Here is a 13,906-nt window from a genome sequence, read left to right as displayed (position 1 = left end):
ACCTTAAAATCTCACTGAAATGAAAAAAAATCATTAATACTAAATAACATCCTATGATACAGTATTAGAATGAATGGACATGAAAAGCTTCATGACAAAGATTAGCTAGGCACTAAATGACAAACAGAAATTGAACCATGAGCAGGGAAGGGCTGAAGAACACAAAATGCAATGCCTGCTCCTCTTGCTTTGGCCATAAATCTAAGAATTATGGACCTAAGGAATACATAGTCTTTTTACCACATAAACAGCTTCCAGTGAAATACCTAGTTGGAAGCCTGCTATAAGGTTTAAAATGACTATATAACCACAAAGCAGTACTGTTTCAATGTGCAGGAATAACCAACTCGCTGATGAACGTCAGTCATACATTTTCAAGGTGCTTGTCACCACCACCCTGACTTCCTTTCACTCCCTGGACCCCCTAAGACTCTTGATCAGACAGCGGCGTTCAGAATCAGGCAGGCAGCCAGCCGGGATAGCAAAGGTGTTTCTCCCTGGTAATATCCTACCCAACCTAGCACGGTTAAGTTAGCAACATCATGCAGACAACTCATGCAAGAGAGAAACACCAGCTAAGCTATGTAATAGTAGTGGGGCGGGGGGGTGGGGTGGGGGGACTGGAGCAGAAAAGAATGTTTCCCACACACAAAAGCTACAAGCACAAAAAAACTGGGAAAAGCCTACAGTAAATTATCTGTACAAAACAGAAACTAGCAAAAACTGAACAGATGTCCAAATAATACTGGGTTAAAAAAGACAGTCTACTCACAGTAGACAATTAGTTACCCCACATTATCACCAAAATATCACACATTCCCACAGTCTCTGCAAGAGCCTGCTTCAATCTCACAGGAAACAAAAAGGTAAAAAGAACAATGAGAAAAGTGGTGACAGTTTCTAATTTAGTGATTCCTTTGCTGAAAAGTAGCAATGTTATGTAAATGAAAACTACTGACCTATCAAAATTAAAAGTATAACACTATAAAATTAAACGGCTTTAGAACCAAAAATCTTCATTTTGTATAATCCCCAAACTAAAGACATTTCCCAATTTGGGAACATAATTTCAATGGAGTTTCAACATGGGGGGGGCGGCGGGAGCGATTTTAACTCCATTTTGTCAAAGCTGAACATAGCTATGGAAGTCAGAAAGTTAGTGAAGAGTTCTTTCTAAAGCTACACTCCTAACCTATGAACACATCCCAGAAGTGGCATATTAAAATCAATTAAGTGAGATCGCACTGCAGCCTCTAAACCAGAACTCACCATTCCTCTTCATATTTGCTGCCAAATTTTCTAAGTGGAGGAACAGAAAAATCAAAACGTTACAATCCGTAAGCTGTTCTGAAAGTGAGTCCATTCCTTGTAAAGCGGGGAAAAGGTTGGCTGACTGAGGGTCACAGCAGAACTTCACAAAGCTCTATGAGTTAAAATGCTTTAAATCGTTTATTAAGATATTTTATAATCACAGTCTCCCCTAACTAGGCTTTCTTATCTCTTGAGCACAAAGTCTAATTTTAATGTAACTTTTATGAATTTCATGTTCTCTGTATAAAAATTTAAAAACAATGGCAAGTATGAAGAAAAACAAGTTGCTCCCGTCCCAAGGCTCAGAGAAAATGTTGGTATTTATCCTTCTAGCCTGTGAGATAACGTTTTTAGAAGAATTAAAGATTTCCTTAGCAGAAAGAATGTGTTAATAAGTCAATGTGCAGTTTATGATGAATATAAAACGTTCTTGAAATTTTTTACAGGTCTGGAACTCAAAGAAGTTAAAAATAAACAAATTTATGCTCGTGGCTTCCATAGCATAGCAGAGGTTAAAAAAGTAACTACAGGGCTTCCCTGTTGGCGCAGTGGTTGAGAGTCCGCCTGCCGATTCAGGGGACACAGGTTCGTGCCCCGGTCCAGGAAGATCCCACATGCCGCGGAGCGGCTGGGCCCGTGAGCCATGGCCGCTGAGCCTGCGCGTCCGGAGCCTGTGCTCCGCAACGGGAGAGGCCACAACAGTGAGAGGCCCGCGTACCGCAAAAAAAAAGTAACTACAGAACACAGGAATTCCCTGGCGGTCCAGTGGTTAGGACTTGGCGCTTTCACTGCAGCAGGCCCTGGTTCGATCCCTGGTTGGGGAGTTAAAATCCCGCAAGCTTCGTGGTGCGGCCAAAAGAAACCAAAACAAAACAAAAAGAACCCTACAGAACAGCTATGCTGATTAATTCTGTAAGGAAACCAGTACTTCAAGGAGATTCTAAAGCCAATTTCATGACAAGGACAAGTTACAATTACAAAGATCTCATCAAGAAAACTGTCTTTATCAAATTACAAAGCTCAGATAAAGATTCTTGATACAATATAGTTTACAAAGCAAATAGCTAAAACTGATTAACTCTTTCATCTACTTTACAACTCTAAATATTAGAGCCCACCCTCTCTCCAAGCCTAAAACTAGTTACCTATAACTAGGAAGAGACCCAGGTGTCCCTACAGCAAATCCAGTAATATATTCATCTGTATTTTTCAGTTTCCTATGAACATAGAAGACTCCCTATCAACAAACTCCCACGTGAAGTGTAGACAGTGAAGATTAATCTAGGAAACCACATTACCTGAGCATTCCACAGGGAACAACGAGCTTAAAGGTTCTATGGGAAAGGACACTCTTCATAGCAAAACAATTCAGATGGGGCTTCCCTGGTGGCGCAGTGGTTGCGAGTCTGCCTGCCGATGGAGGGGACACGGGTTCGTGCCCCGGTCCGGGAAGATCCCACATGCCGCAGAGCGGCTGGGCCCGTGAGCCATGGCCGCTGAGCCTGCGCGTCAGGAGCCTGTGCTCCGCAACGGGAGAGGCTACAACACTGAGAGGCCCGCGCAAAACAAAAACAAAAACAAAAACAATTCAGATGCAAGAACTGGACTTCAGGAAACAATCTTATCCCTAAGCCACAATGGACAAAGGAAAACGCAAAACAAAATACACCTAAAAGGGGAAAGGAAAGGAACACTGACAGTAGCTACTGTCTATGTATGGCACTGCTACTCATTTTAACAGTGTCTCTTATTTGGTTGAACTGCATTACTGACCCATGAGATAAGTAGCAGGCCCATTTTTACAGAAGAAAAAAGGAAATAGCATTATCAACACTGTACCAGGCACTATTCACTGCCTAGCTTAAGTTATCTCAATTAATTCTCACATTACATTCCAAGTTGGTTATCTCCATTTTAAAGATGGAAAAAAAGACTCAGAAATGTTAAGGTCACTCAGTGATATTACCAATTTTTAAGCCCAAAGGTTGGAGTTGTCAAACTTACCCTCCCAAGCAATGCTTATAAACCCCAGTCAAGTCACATCATTCTTTCAAACCACAGGTTTCAAACCAATTTTAAGAACTTGAAAATCCTAGAATCAACTCTCAATTATGGGAAGACTAATTCTGTAGGTTCTGTTCAAAATTTCTTGTTTTGGAATATAGCCAATATTTAATAATAACTATAAATGGGGTATAACCTTTAAAAAATTGTGCATCACTATGTTGTACACCTGAAACATATAATTTTGTGAATCAACTATACCCCAATAAAGAAATTAGCATAAAATATTTTCTTGTTTCTATTTTATTTGCTCTTTGACCATTTCAAAATGCCATAGCACAGTGTGCAGGTAAATACAGGATTATATTAATGGCAACCAACTAGCAGAATCTGTATAAGTTCCACTCACAAAGCGTACATAGAAAGTTAATTCTTGTTTCAAACGTATAGTGAGGGGCGTCCCTGGTGGCGCAGTGGTTGAGAGTCCGCCTGCCGATGCAGGGGACACGGGTTCGTGTCCCGGTCCAAGAAGATCCCACATGCCGCGGAGCGGCTAGGCCCGTGAGCCACGGCCGCTGAGCCTGCGCGTCTGGAGCCTGTGCTCTGCAACGGGAGAGGCCACAACAGTGAGAGGCCCGTGTACCACACACACACGAAAAAAAAGGTATAGTGAAATACTTGAACTTTCATGATACATTCTACTTTTAATTACCAAAAATAATCAAGAATCAAGGAATAATTCTGGACAAAAGAATGGTTCACGTTGTTTGAAAAAGAGGTATACAGGGACTTCCCTGGTGGCGCAGTGGTTAAGAATCCGCCTGCCAATGCAGGGGACACGAGTTCGATCCCTGATCCAGGAAGATCTCACATGCCGCAGAGCAACTACGCCCGTGAGCCACAACTACTGAAGCCTGCATGCCACAACGAGAGAAGCTACCTCACCACAACGAGAAGCCCATGCAACCGCAACAAAGAGTAGCTCCCACTCGCTGCAACTAGAGAAAGCCTGCATGCAGCAACAAAGACCCAACGTAGCCAAAACAAGAAAAAAAAAAAAGAGAGGTATATAAGTCCTCCCTAACACTAAAATAAAATCCCATGTGCTAAGTACCGTGAGGCCTGTAATACAGTAAATCCCCTACGTACGAACCTTCAAGTTGCGAACTTTCAAAGATGCGAACGTGCCCCTGTATGCCAGCTGTTGTACTCTACCACTGTACTCTTCAAGGTGTTGTACTGAAAGATTAAAAATGTTTTTTGTGTTTGTTTTTTATGCATTGTGTGAAAAGTATTATAAACCTATTACAGTACAGTACTGTATAGCCAATTGTGTTAGCTGGGTACCTAGGCTAACTTTGTTAGACTTACGACCAAACTGGACTTACGAATGTGCTCTCAGAATGGAACTCGTTCGTATGTAGGGAATTTACTTACTTCTTTGGGACAAAAGGGTTAACCAAATTAAACTTTCAGTTCATCCCATGTCCCAAGGATTAATATTAAACTCCCTTTATTACTTACTGGGGAGGAGGAAAATGGGAGTTGGAGGCTAGGTCCAAAAAGCAAAGAGAAGAAAAGTAGACAATCAAGCAGCTCAAAATCAGTTATGAACTTCCAAAAAACTAAGTAAAAGCTCACCTTAAGAAGAAAGCCTTGGGCCTCCCTGGTGGCGCAGTGGTTGAGAGTCCGCCTGCCGATTCAGGGGTTACGGGTTCGTGCCCCGGTCTGGGAGGATCCCATATGCCGCGGAGCGGCTGGGCCCGTGAGCCATGGCCGCTGGGCCTGCGCATCCGGAGCCTGTGCTCCGCAACGGGAGAGGCCACAACAGTGAGAGGCCCACATAACGCAAAAAGGAAAAAAAAAAAAAAGAAGAAAGCCTTGAGGCGCTTCCCTGGTGGTGCAGCGGTTGAGAATCTGCCTGCCAATGCAGGGGACACGGGTTCAATCCCTGGTCCGGGAAGATCCCACACGCCCGAAGCAACCAGGCCCATGTGCTACAACTACTGAACCTGTGCTCTAGAGCCTGTGAGCCACAACTACTGAGCCCATGTGCCGCAACTACTGAAGCCCACGTGCCTAGAGCCTGTGCTCCCCAAGAGAAGCCCACACACAACGAAGAGTAGCCTCCGCTCTTCGCAACTAGAGAAAGCCCACGTGCAGCAATAAAGACCCAACACAGCCAAAAGTAAATAAATAAAATAAATAAATTTATTAAAAAAAAAGAGAAGAAAGCCTTTCATGCACGAGAATACTCTGAATATACTGAAACAAACTGGGAGGCTTATGATAACCTTCAAAATGCTCTTACCCTCAAAGTATTCGTTATTAATTCTAAGCAGGCCATTAAATGCCAGGTTTATAAACTTTATACAATATGGAATACCTGGATATCATTCCACCCCTCTAACAAAAAATATATTAATTATACAGCAAAAGCTGTATAATACTCATATATTAATTATACAGCAAAAGCAGAAACTTGCCTATACCTTCTCTTTATGTGACACTTCTGTACATAATCTGTATTTTGAAAATGACTAGAAATTATCATTAGGTTAGAAATTAGAAATGATGCTGTTAACCGTGATCTGCGTTACTGTTACATACTTTTAAGCACACTGATACGTTTGAATTTTTCCAGAGATTTGAGCATGTCAGTGGACATCCCCCAGTAATTGGCAATCCACATGAAGGGCATGAATTCTAACCAATTCAAAAGCCTTTATGGAGCACCAAGAGAGGGCAAGATACCAAGATGAAAGAGTCATCCCTGACCTCAATAAGGAGAGGAATTCAACCACAAAGAGGAACGAAGTCCTGATACATGCTACACGTGGACAAACCTATGCCAGACACAAAAGGACAAATATTATGATTCCAATTACATGAAATATCCAGAATTCACAGGGACAGACAGCAGACCAGAGGTTACCAGGGGCTAGGAGGAGGGAGCAATGGATGGTTATTACTTAATGGTTTCAGAGTTTCTGATTGGGGTGAAGAAAACTTCAATTTTCCAAACAGAGGAATGGTGATGACTGCACAACACTGTGAATGTACTTAATGCCACTGAATTGTACTCTTAAAAACGGTTAAAATGGGGGAGTTCCCTGGTGGCCTCATGGTTAGGATTCCAGGCTTTCACTGTTGTGGCCCGGGTTCAATCCCTGGTTGGGGGAACTGAGATCCTGCAAGCCGAGCAGCATGGCACGGCCAAAAAAAAAAAAAAAAAAAAAATGTGGGGGGGTTAAAATGACCTTAACCTAAAACTATAAAACTCCTAGAAGCTTAACAGGGTATAAGCTTCAGGGCACTGGACTAAGCAGTGGTTTCTTGGATAAGGCACCAAAAGCAAAAACAGACAAATGAGACTCCATCAAACTTAAAATTCTGTACATCAAAGGACACAACAGAGTGAAACGGCATGGGAGAAACTATGTGTAAATCATATATATCTATTAAGGGGTTAATATTCAGAATATATAAAGAACTACAACTCAACAAGAACAACAACAACAAAAATCTGATTTTTAAAAATGGGCAAAGGGGTCTTCCCTGGTGGCACTAAGAATCTGCCTGCCAATGCAGGGGTCACGGGTTCGAGCCCTGGTCCAGGAAGATCCCACACGCTGCGGAGCAACTAAGCTCGTGCACCACAACTACTGAGCCTGTGCTCTAGAGCCTGCAAGCCACAACTACTGAGCCCACGTGCCACAATTACTGAAGCCCGTACGCCTAGAGCCATGCTCCGCAACAAGAGAAGCCACTGCAATGAGAAGCCCCGCGCACTGCAACGAAGAGTAGCCCCTGCTCACCGCAACTAGAAAGCCCGCGCACAGCAACAAAGACCCAATGCAGCCCCACAAAAAAAAAGAAAAAAAAATTAAAAATGGGCAAAAGACTTCTATAGGCATTTCTGCAAAGTTGACATACAAATGGCCATCAAGCATATGAAAAAATGTTCAACATCGTTAGTCAGAGAAATGCAGATCAAAACCACGAGAGATCACCTCACACCCATTAGGACCGTTACTATTAAAGAAGAATAAAAATAAAAATAAAAAATAAAGAAGAAGAAAAGGGAATTCCACGGTGGTCCAGTGGTTACGACTCTGAGCTTCCACTGCAGGGGGTATGGGTTCGATCCCTGGTTGGGGAACAAAGATCCTGCATGTCACGTGGCACGGCCAAAAAAAAAAAAAAAAGAAGAAACAAAACGAATGTTGGTGAGGATGCAGAGATATTAGAATCCTTGTGCACTGCTGGTGGTATTGTGAAATAGTGGGATCATTACGGAAAACAGTATGGAGGAGGTTCCTCAAAAAATTAAAAACAGAACCACCATATGATCCATCAATTCACTTCTGAATATTATCCAAAAGAACTGAAAGAAGGGGGACTTCCTTGGTGGTCCAGCAGTTAAGACTCCACACTCCCAATGCAGAGGGGCCCGGGTTTGATCCCTGGTCAGGGAACTAGATCTCACATGCATGCCGCAATTAAAGATCCGCACACTGCAACTAAGACCTGGAGCAGCCTAATTAAATAAATACTAAAAAAAAAAAAAAGAAAAAAGAATTGAAAGAAGGGTCTCAAAGAGATATCTGCACACCCATATTCATAGCAGCACTAGTCACAATGGCCAAAAGGTACAAACAACTTGTGTTCATCAACAGATAAATGGATAAACAAAATGTGGTATATACATACAATAGAATATTATTCAGCCTTTGAAAGGAAAGAAATCCTGTCACATGCTACAACATGGACGAACCTTAAAGATACAGTAAGTGAAATGAGCCAGTCACAAAAAGCCAAATACTGTTGTGAATACACTCATACCTAAAAGTAGTCAAATTCATAGAAGCAGTAAGTAGAATGGTAGTTATAAGAGGCTGGGGTGGGAGGAGGGAGAAAATGAGAGTTGTTTAATGGGTACAGAGTTTCAGATTTAGAAGATGAAAAGGTCCTGGAGATCTGTTTCCCATTAATATGAATGCACTTAATGCTACAAAACTGTACACTCAAAAATAATTAAGATGCTAAATTTTAGGTTATGTGTTTTTTACATTTAAAAAATGTAAATATTAAAAAATGGTTAAAATGGAAAATTGTTATATATATTTTACCACAATTTTTTAGAATTAATTAAGCAATATACCAAAAACTGTTGAAGTGCATGGTATGTGAATTATATCTCAATAAAGCTGTTAAAAAAAAAAGGCAGAGGGGCTTCCCTGGTGGCGCAGTGGTTGAGAGTCCGCCTGCCGATGCAGGGGACACGGGTTCGTGCCCCGGTCTGGGAAGATCCCACATGCCGCGGAGTGGCTGGGCCCGTGAGCCATGGCCGCTGAGCCTGCGCGTCTGGAGCCTGTGCTCCGCAACGGGAGAAGTCACAACAGTGAGAGGCCCGCATACCGGAGGAAAAAAAAAAAAAAAAAAAAGGCAGAGGACACAGAGTTTCACCAAATCCAGTGAGCTTCACTCACTGGTTTACAGAAAACAGAGCAATTTGTTGGAAGTACCCAAAGCCTTGAGCAGAGGAGCCAATGCTCTTACTTCTTCCAACTTCTTCACCCTGGCCTCCAGGTGACAGCTCTTCTCTTTCCCTTTCCAAGGCACACCACCACCACCTTGTAACTTCCCAGTTCCTTATTACATCTGGCCTCACAGGAAAATTAAGTTAAAGAAGCTGCAGTGGCAGTCACAGGAGGGGGCATGGAATTCACGACTCACACTCCACGTTTAGCAGCAGAGCCCAAATATTAAATAAATTTTAAAAAAATCACACAGTAGACGTACAATAAACGTTAGGTCTCTGCCCTTCCTCTCCTCTTCTTCAAGCCCAGCATGTTTAAAACAGCAAATTCTCTGCTCCCATGCTGGGATATCCACTGGCCTAACTCATATGTTAGGAGCTTAAACACAGGGCATCATTTAAAATGTGGTTGTCAATGCCTATCACCTACTACTAAACTTAAAAACATATCATAAAACTGTAACTAGGATAAGCATATTTTGTTAAAATAATAAACATTTCTACAGCATATAAAAAGGATAATAAGATAAAGACCACAAATATTAACAATCACCTCTGAGTGGTGGGACTAAAGGTGAGTTTCTCTCTTTCTTCTGGCTTATCTGCATTTTTAGTAATGAATTTGTAACTTCTGTAATAACAAAAATAACAGGAAATCTTCAGAAAAATAAATCATTCTGGCTCAAAATTTCACTACCTCTTATACTACAGACACTTTCACACATTACTGCACTGAAGCTGAATTGGCACCATGTGAAACAGACACGATTTCCTCCATTTTGCAGATGAGAATGAGCTGAGGCTCAAAACAGTGACTTGGTCAAGGTTTTATAGCTAGTAACAGACCAAGGATTACAATTCAGGCCTTCAACTCCAAGCCTGGGGCCTTTTCCATTCCATCACATCTTAAAGGGCAATTTGCATTATTGTTCATGATATTGTATTAAAAACAAACAAACAAACAAAACCCTATGTTGAAACTGTTTTAAGAGCACCTGCTACATAATCTTGGGCAAATGACCTCGGGAGCCTCAGTTTCCTCATCTGAAAAGTGAAGTGGTTGGAAAAGATATTCTATCTCACCAGCTAATCTAGCCTCACCAGCTAATGGATTTTAAGTCTAGATACAATCTGAGGAGAAAATAACCCCGTGGGCAAAAATGAATGGTTGGAGAGAAGTTGAGGCCTATGCTCTGGGCCAAGGGCCATTCTTAATGGAAACAGGTGGTGGACAGTCAAGACGAAAGAACCGCTGGGGAAACCATAAACTTCCAGGTTAAAACAACAGCTGAAAGCTCCTGCTTCGCTTTCCTAACAGCAATGCTTCAATCCTGGCTAACTCATGATTAGAAACCACATACTGTAAGTAAAGCTAGAAGAATATAAAGACACGGGGGGAGGGGAGGGATCTGTAGCAATAGTTTATGCACGCTATGGTAACTGGATGCTTTTCCAAGTGGACTCATTAATGTTAAAACAGAAAAAACCCTTGGTGATTCTCAGAGACGACTCTTCCTCAGCAAGAATTTAAGGAGAAACTGAAAACTGCGTACCACTCTGAGAGATGCCACACTTGTGGAAAAGAGCCAACCCAACACTTGTGGAAAAGGTGAAAGAATGAAATTAAAACCTCTTCGATCTACAGATTATCAAAGAAAGCGAAGAGACCTTTCTTAAGGGTGAAGTTCCTGTAAACAATTCATCGGGTACCTGTTACCTCTTACACTGCAGACGTTATAAAGCACTCCACACCATCGGACACTATTATACAGCCTTCTGCCTCGAAGGTAATAAAACTACAGCATTAACTTCGCTGGCGAGAAAAAGATTCCATTTTGCTAAAGCAGGTTCCGACCAAAATCGCACCATCTTCCCCTCAACTACGGGGATGAGCCTAAACCAAGGAGAAGCTGCTCAGAGCCAGTGCAACCGTCTGAGGGAATTAAAACAACATCCTGCTCCGAGGACCACAACCAAGACACCAGCGGCTTTAAATCCAAAACCAGGTCCTTAGCGAAGAAAGCTCCTCACCGTGCTCTCCGCGCTCCCGGGTGCGAGAATCCAGCCCCGCTACTAGGCCATAACGGGTGAGCACCTGACGTGGGGGGGGGGGGGCGAGCCAAGGCCCTAGCGGATGTGGGACGAGGAAAGGGGGGCTCTCGAAGCTCCTGAGGAGAAGCGCAGCCCTCCTGAGGCGGGGGTCCTGGGGACCCCCTCCAAGGGTAAGCACCAAGAACACGTGGGGCGACAGGAGCACAGAAGGGGTGTCCGGGGCAGGCAGCCTGTGTCTGGCACGGCGGCCGGAAAAAGGAGGACGGAGCTATCCCTGGGCAGGGAACGGAGCCCTCAGAGCCCGGAGAATGAAGGCAAAGGGCGCGGAGAGAGGAGCAAGGCCACGAGGAGGGCGGGTCTCCCTGGGCGCGGGGACACGCGCCAGGCCGACGCGACGGGACGCGGGTAGCTGAGGACCCCGACACAAGGCAGGAGATCGCTGACCTGCCTCCGAGGCGCGGGGAACCAGGAACGGGCGCGCCCAGAGGGCCCTGTGACCCACGGCCGCCCGGACCGGACCCGCCCCGCGGCGCCTCCCTCCTGCCCCTTTCCCTCCCTCGCTCCCTCCCTCTCACCCGCGGCCCGTTATCCCGCGGCCGCCGCACTCACCAGCGGCTGCACCTGAGCCCGCCGCTGCCTCAGCTGCTGCCTTCGCCTTCGCAGCCGCCGCCGCCGCCTCCTCACTGCTGAGGCCGAGTCCCGGGGGAGCCTCCGCGTCCCGCCGCCGCTGCCGCTGCCGCCCGAGCAGAACACCCCAAAATGGCGGCACTTCCGGCACCTACCACAGGCGGGGAGGGCCGACGAGGAGGGGGAGGGCGGCTTGAGGGAACGTACCACCGTGGTGCGGCCGGCAGCGCCGATCCGAGCGGAGCAATGCTCATGGGCGGGTCGAGCGCCCGGCGCTGCAGCGCCCCCTCGGGCTGGGGAGTGGAGAAGCAGCTCCGCAGGAGCCCCCGGGGCCTCGGGCGGAAACCTCAGCTCAAGGAGCGGCAAGGGCACATCTCTTTGTCTCGGAGCTCTGCTGGAGGAAGACCCCCGACCTGAGACCCTGAAGTTCTCGGCTCTCCACAGGAGCTCTGGATGAACTAGTGGGCAAGGACCTCTACTTGGCACTGAATATGCGCATAATAAAATATTTGATGAATGAATGAATGAGTGAATGGGATGGTGCTTGGCCAGCGCTGGGCACATGACACACCCTCCTTTCTACCCCAGCAGATAAGCAACAGTATCCAGGCCTTCCTTCTCTGCTGAGATGTGGAATGCGAGTGTATTGCAAGCTTTCAGAGTTAGGGGAATGCTTTCTAGCAGCATGATCAGCTGTGTGAACTAACAACCTTGCAAAAATCCTTGCAGCGCCCGGAAGCTCATAAGGGTTCTGTTAAGAGACTGATATTCCAGCCCTAACCTGCTTCTCCCCCGACTAAAAAAAAAAAAAATTCAATAACCGAGGTTAGGTCCCTGAAGACCTCCTTCAGAGTGACCCAGGAATCCCAGGATCTAGGTGGAATGCAAACAGTACAGTAGTTCATTCGTTCGTTCGTTCGTTTAAAAGGTCATTTATTCCACAAGTTCTACACCTTGTGGGACAGTAAAATGCAGATAGAGAAAGCAAACAGTTCAGGGACCTTTTGGCCTCAAACATGCAAATAACTCATAGGTTTGCAAATGATTTCTCTGTAACCTCTGGCTTCTCAGAGCAAATAATTCTTCTACCCACAAATACTGATTATACCCAACCCTACCACAAAAAAATAAGTGGACTCCCAAGCAGAAGCCTCAAAGGCTTTCCCACGTGTTGGAAGCACCTCTTCCCCCTGTCGGGCGGGAAAAAAACTAACCACAGTGTTTCTGGTACCATATAAATCTGAACAATTAGCCCCTAAATTGTACACTATCATATTCCTTAGTTGTACTGTGTAGTTTATCATTTTATATACATTTGTAATACTGATATATGCTCTTGTTCTTGTTAATAGTTTTATGTGTAATTTACTGAAAACATCTTACATTTATAGACCATTATAGCTTATAGAATGTTGTCACATACATTACCACAATTAATTTTATATTTGTCTCCCAGCTGCTGTAGACTGTAAAAACCTTTTAAGCAGAGAATCTGTCCTGTTCTTTTTGTGCCATAGAATCATCCAGATATCCATGTGGTTCACCTCCTCACCTCCTTCAGGTCTTGACTTAAATGTCACCTTCTTAGTTGGGCCTTCCCTGACCACCCTATTTAAAATTACACACACATACACCTGTGTTTCCAGTCCCCCTTTGCCACTTTGTTTCTATCCAAAGCACTTATCACCATCTAACACAGTATATTTTGTACTTCATATTTTACATATTTTATTTGTAGTCTTCCCACACCAGAAGGTAAACTCTATGGGGATAGGGATCTTGTCTGTTTTATATCCTCCGGGCCTAAAATAATGCCATGTAGGTGCTCAATAAATACTGGGGTTTTTTTGAATTTGATTTCCATATATTGTGAAATGATTACCACAATAAGTTTAATTAACATCCATTATCTCATACAGCTACTTTTTTTCCTTGTGATGAGAATCTCAAGATCTACTCTGTTAACAACTTTCAAATATATTGTAAAGCTAAGTTAACTATCGTCATCATGTCGTACATTACATCCCTAGTACTTATTTATCTTATAACAATAAGTTTGTACCTTTTGACTACCTTCATCCAACTCCCCAATTCATCAATAAATATTGTTGAATTAATGAATAGACATATCTTGGTGCTGAGTATGAAAAAAGAGAATGAATTGTTTAGCATCCAGAAACTTCCTGCAACCTACCATGAGCTAAATGAGAGCGGGGACCACACCTGTCTTGTTATCCTCTTGTCTCTCCAATGCTTTTCACAGTGTCCAGCTCAACAGATATTTCTCAAAGGGCGACCAGTAACTTTCCCCATTTTACCTGCCCCTTGACTTAGGGCCACTCCTTGCAGGGCGCTAGTGTCATTCTTGCA

General features: G+C 44.0%; 1 protein-coding gene across 17 annotated transcripts in view; it reads right to left on the bottom strand.

Annotated features, from left to right (window-relative positions):
• The window catches only part of CELF1 (CUGBP Elav-like family member 1), a 72,363-nt gene extending 60,673 nt beyond the window's left edge, over positions 1 to 11,690 (bottom strand). For 5 of the 17 annotated variants that reach the window (XM_060104715.1, XM_060104723.1, XM_060104721.1 and 2 more), the window contains exon 1: positions 11,519 to 11,551. The gene's annotated coding sequence lies outside the window, so the exon portion shown is untranslated. Of the gene's footprint in view, positions 1 to 11,518 lie in introns of all 17 variants that reach the window. The other 12 variants (XM_060104732.1, XM_060104733.1, XM_060104735.1 and 9 more) reach the window with 6 other exon arrangements.
• Positions 11,691 to 13,906: the final 2,216 nt, after the last annotated feature.

This window comes from Mesoplodon densirostris, chromosome 7 (assembly GCF_025265405.1).
Source record: "Mesoplodon densirostris isolate mMesDen1 chromosome 7, mMesDen1 primary haplotype, whole genome shotgun sequence".
Taxonomy (NCBI): domain Eukaryota; kingdom Metazoa; phylum Chordata; class Mammalia; order Artiodactyla; family Ziphiidae; genus Mesoplodon; species Mesoplodon densirostris.
This window is presented reverse-complemented; position numbering and strand designations above follow the sequence as displayed.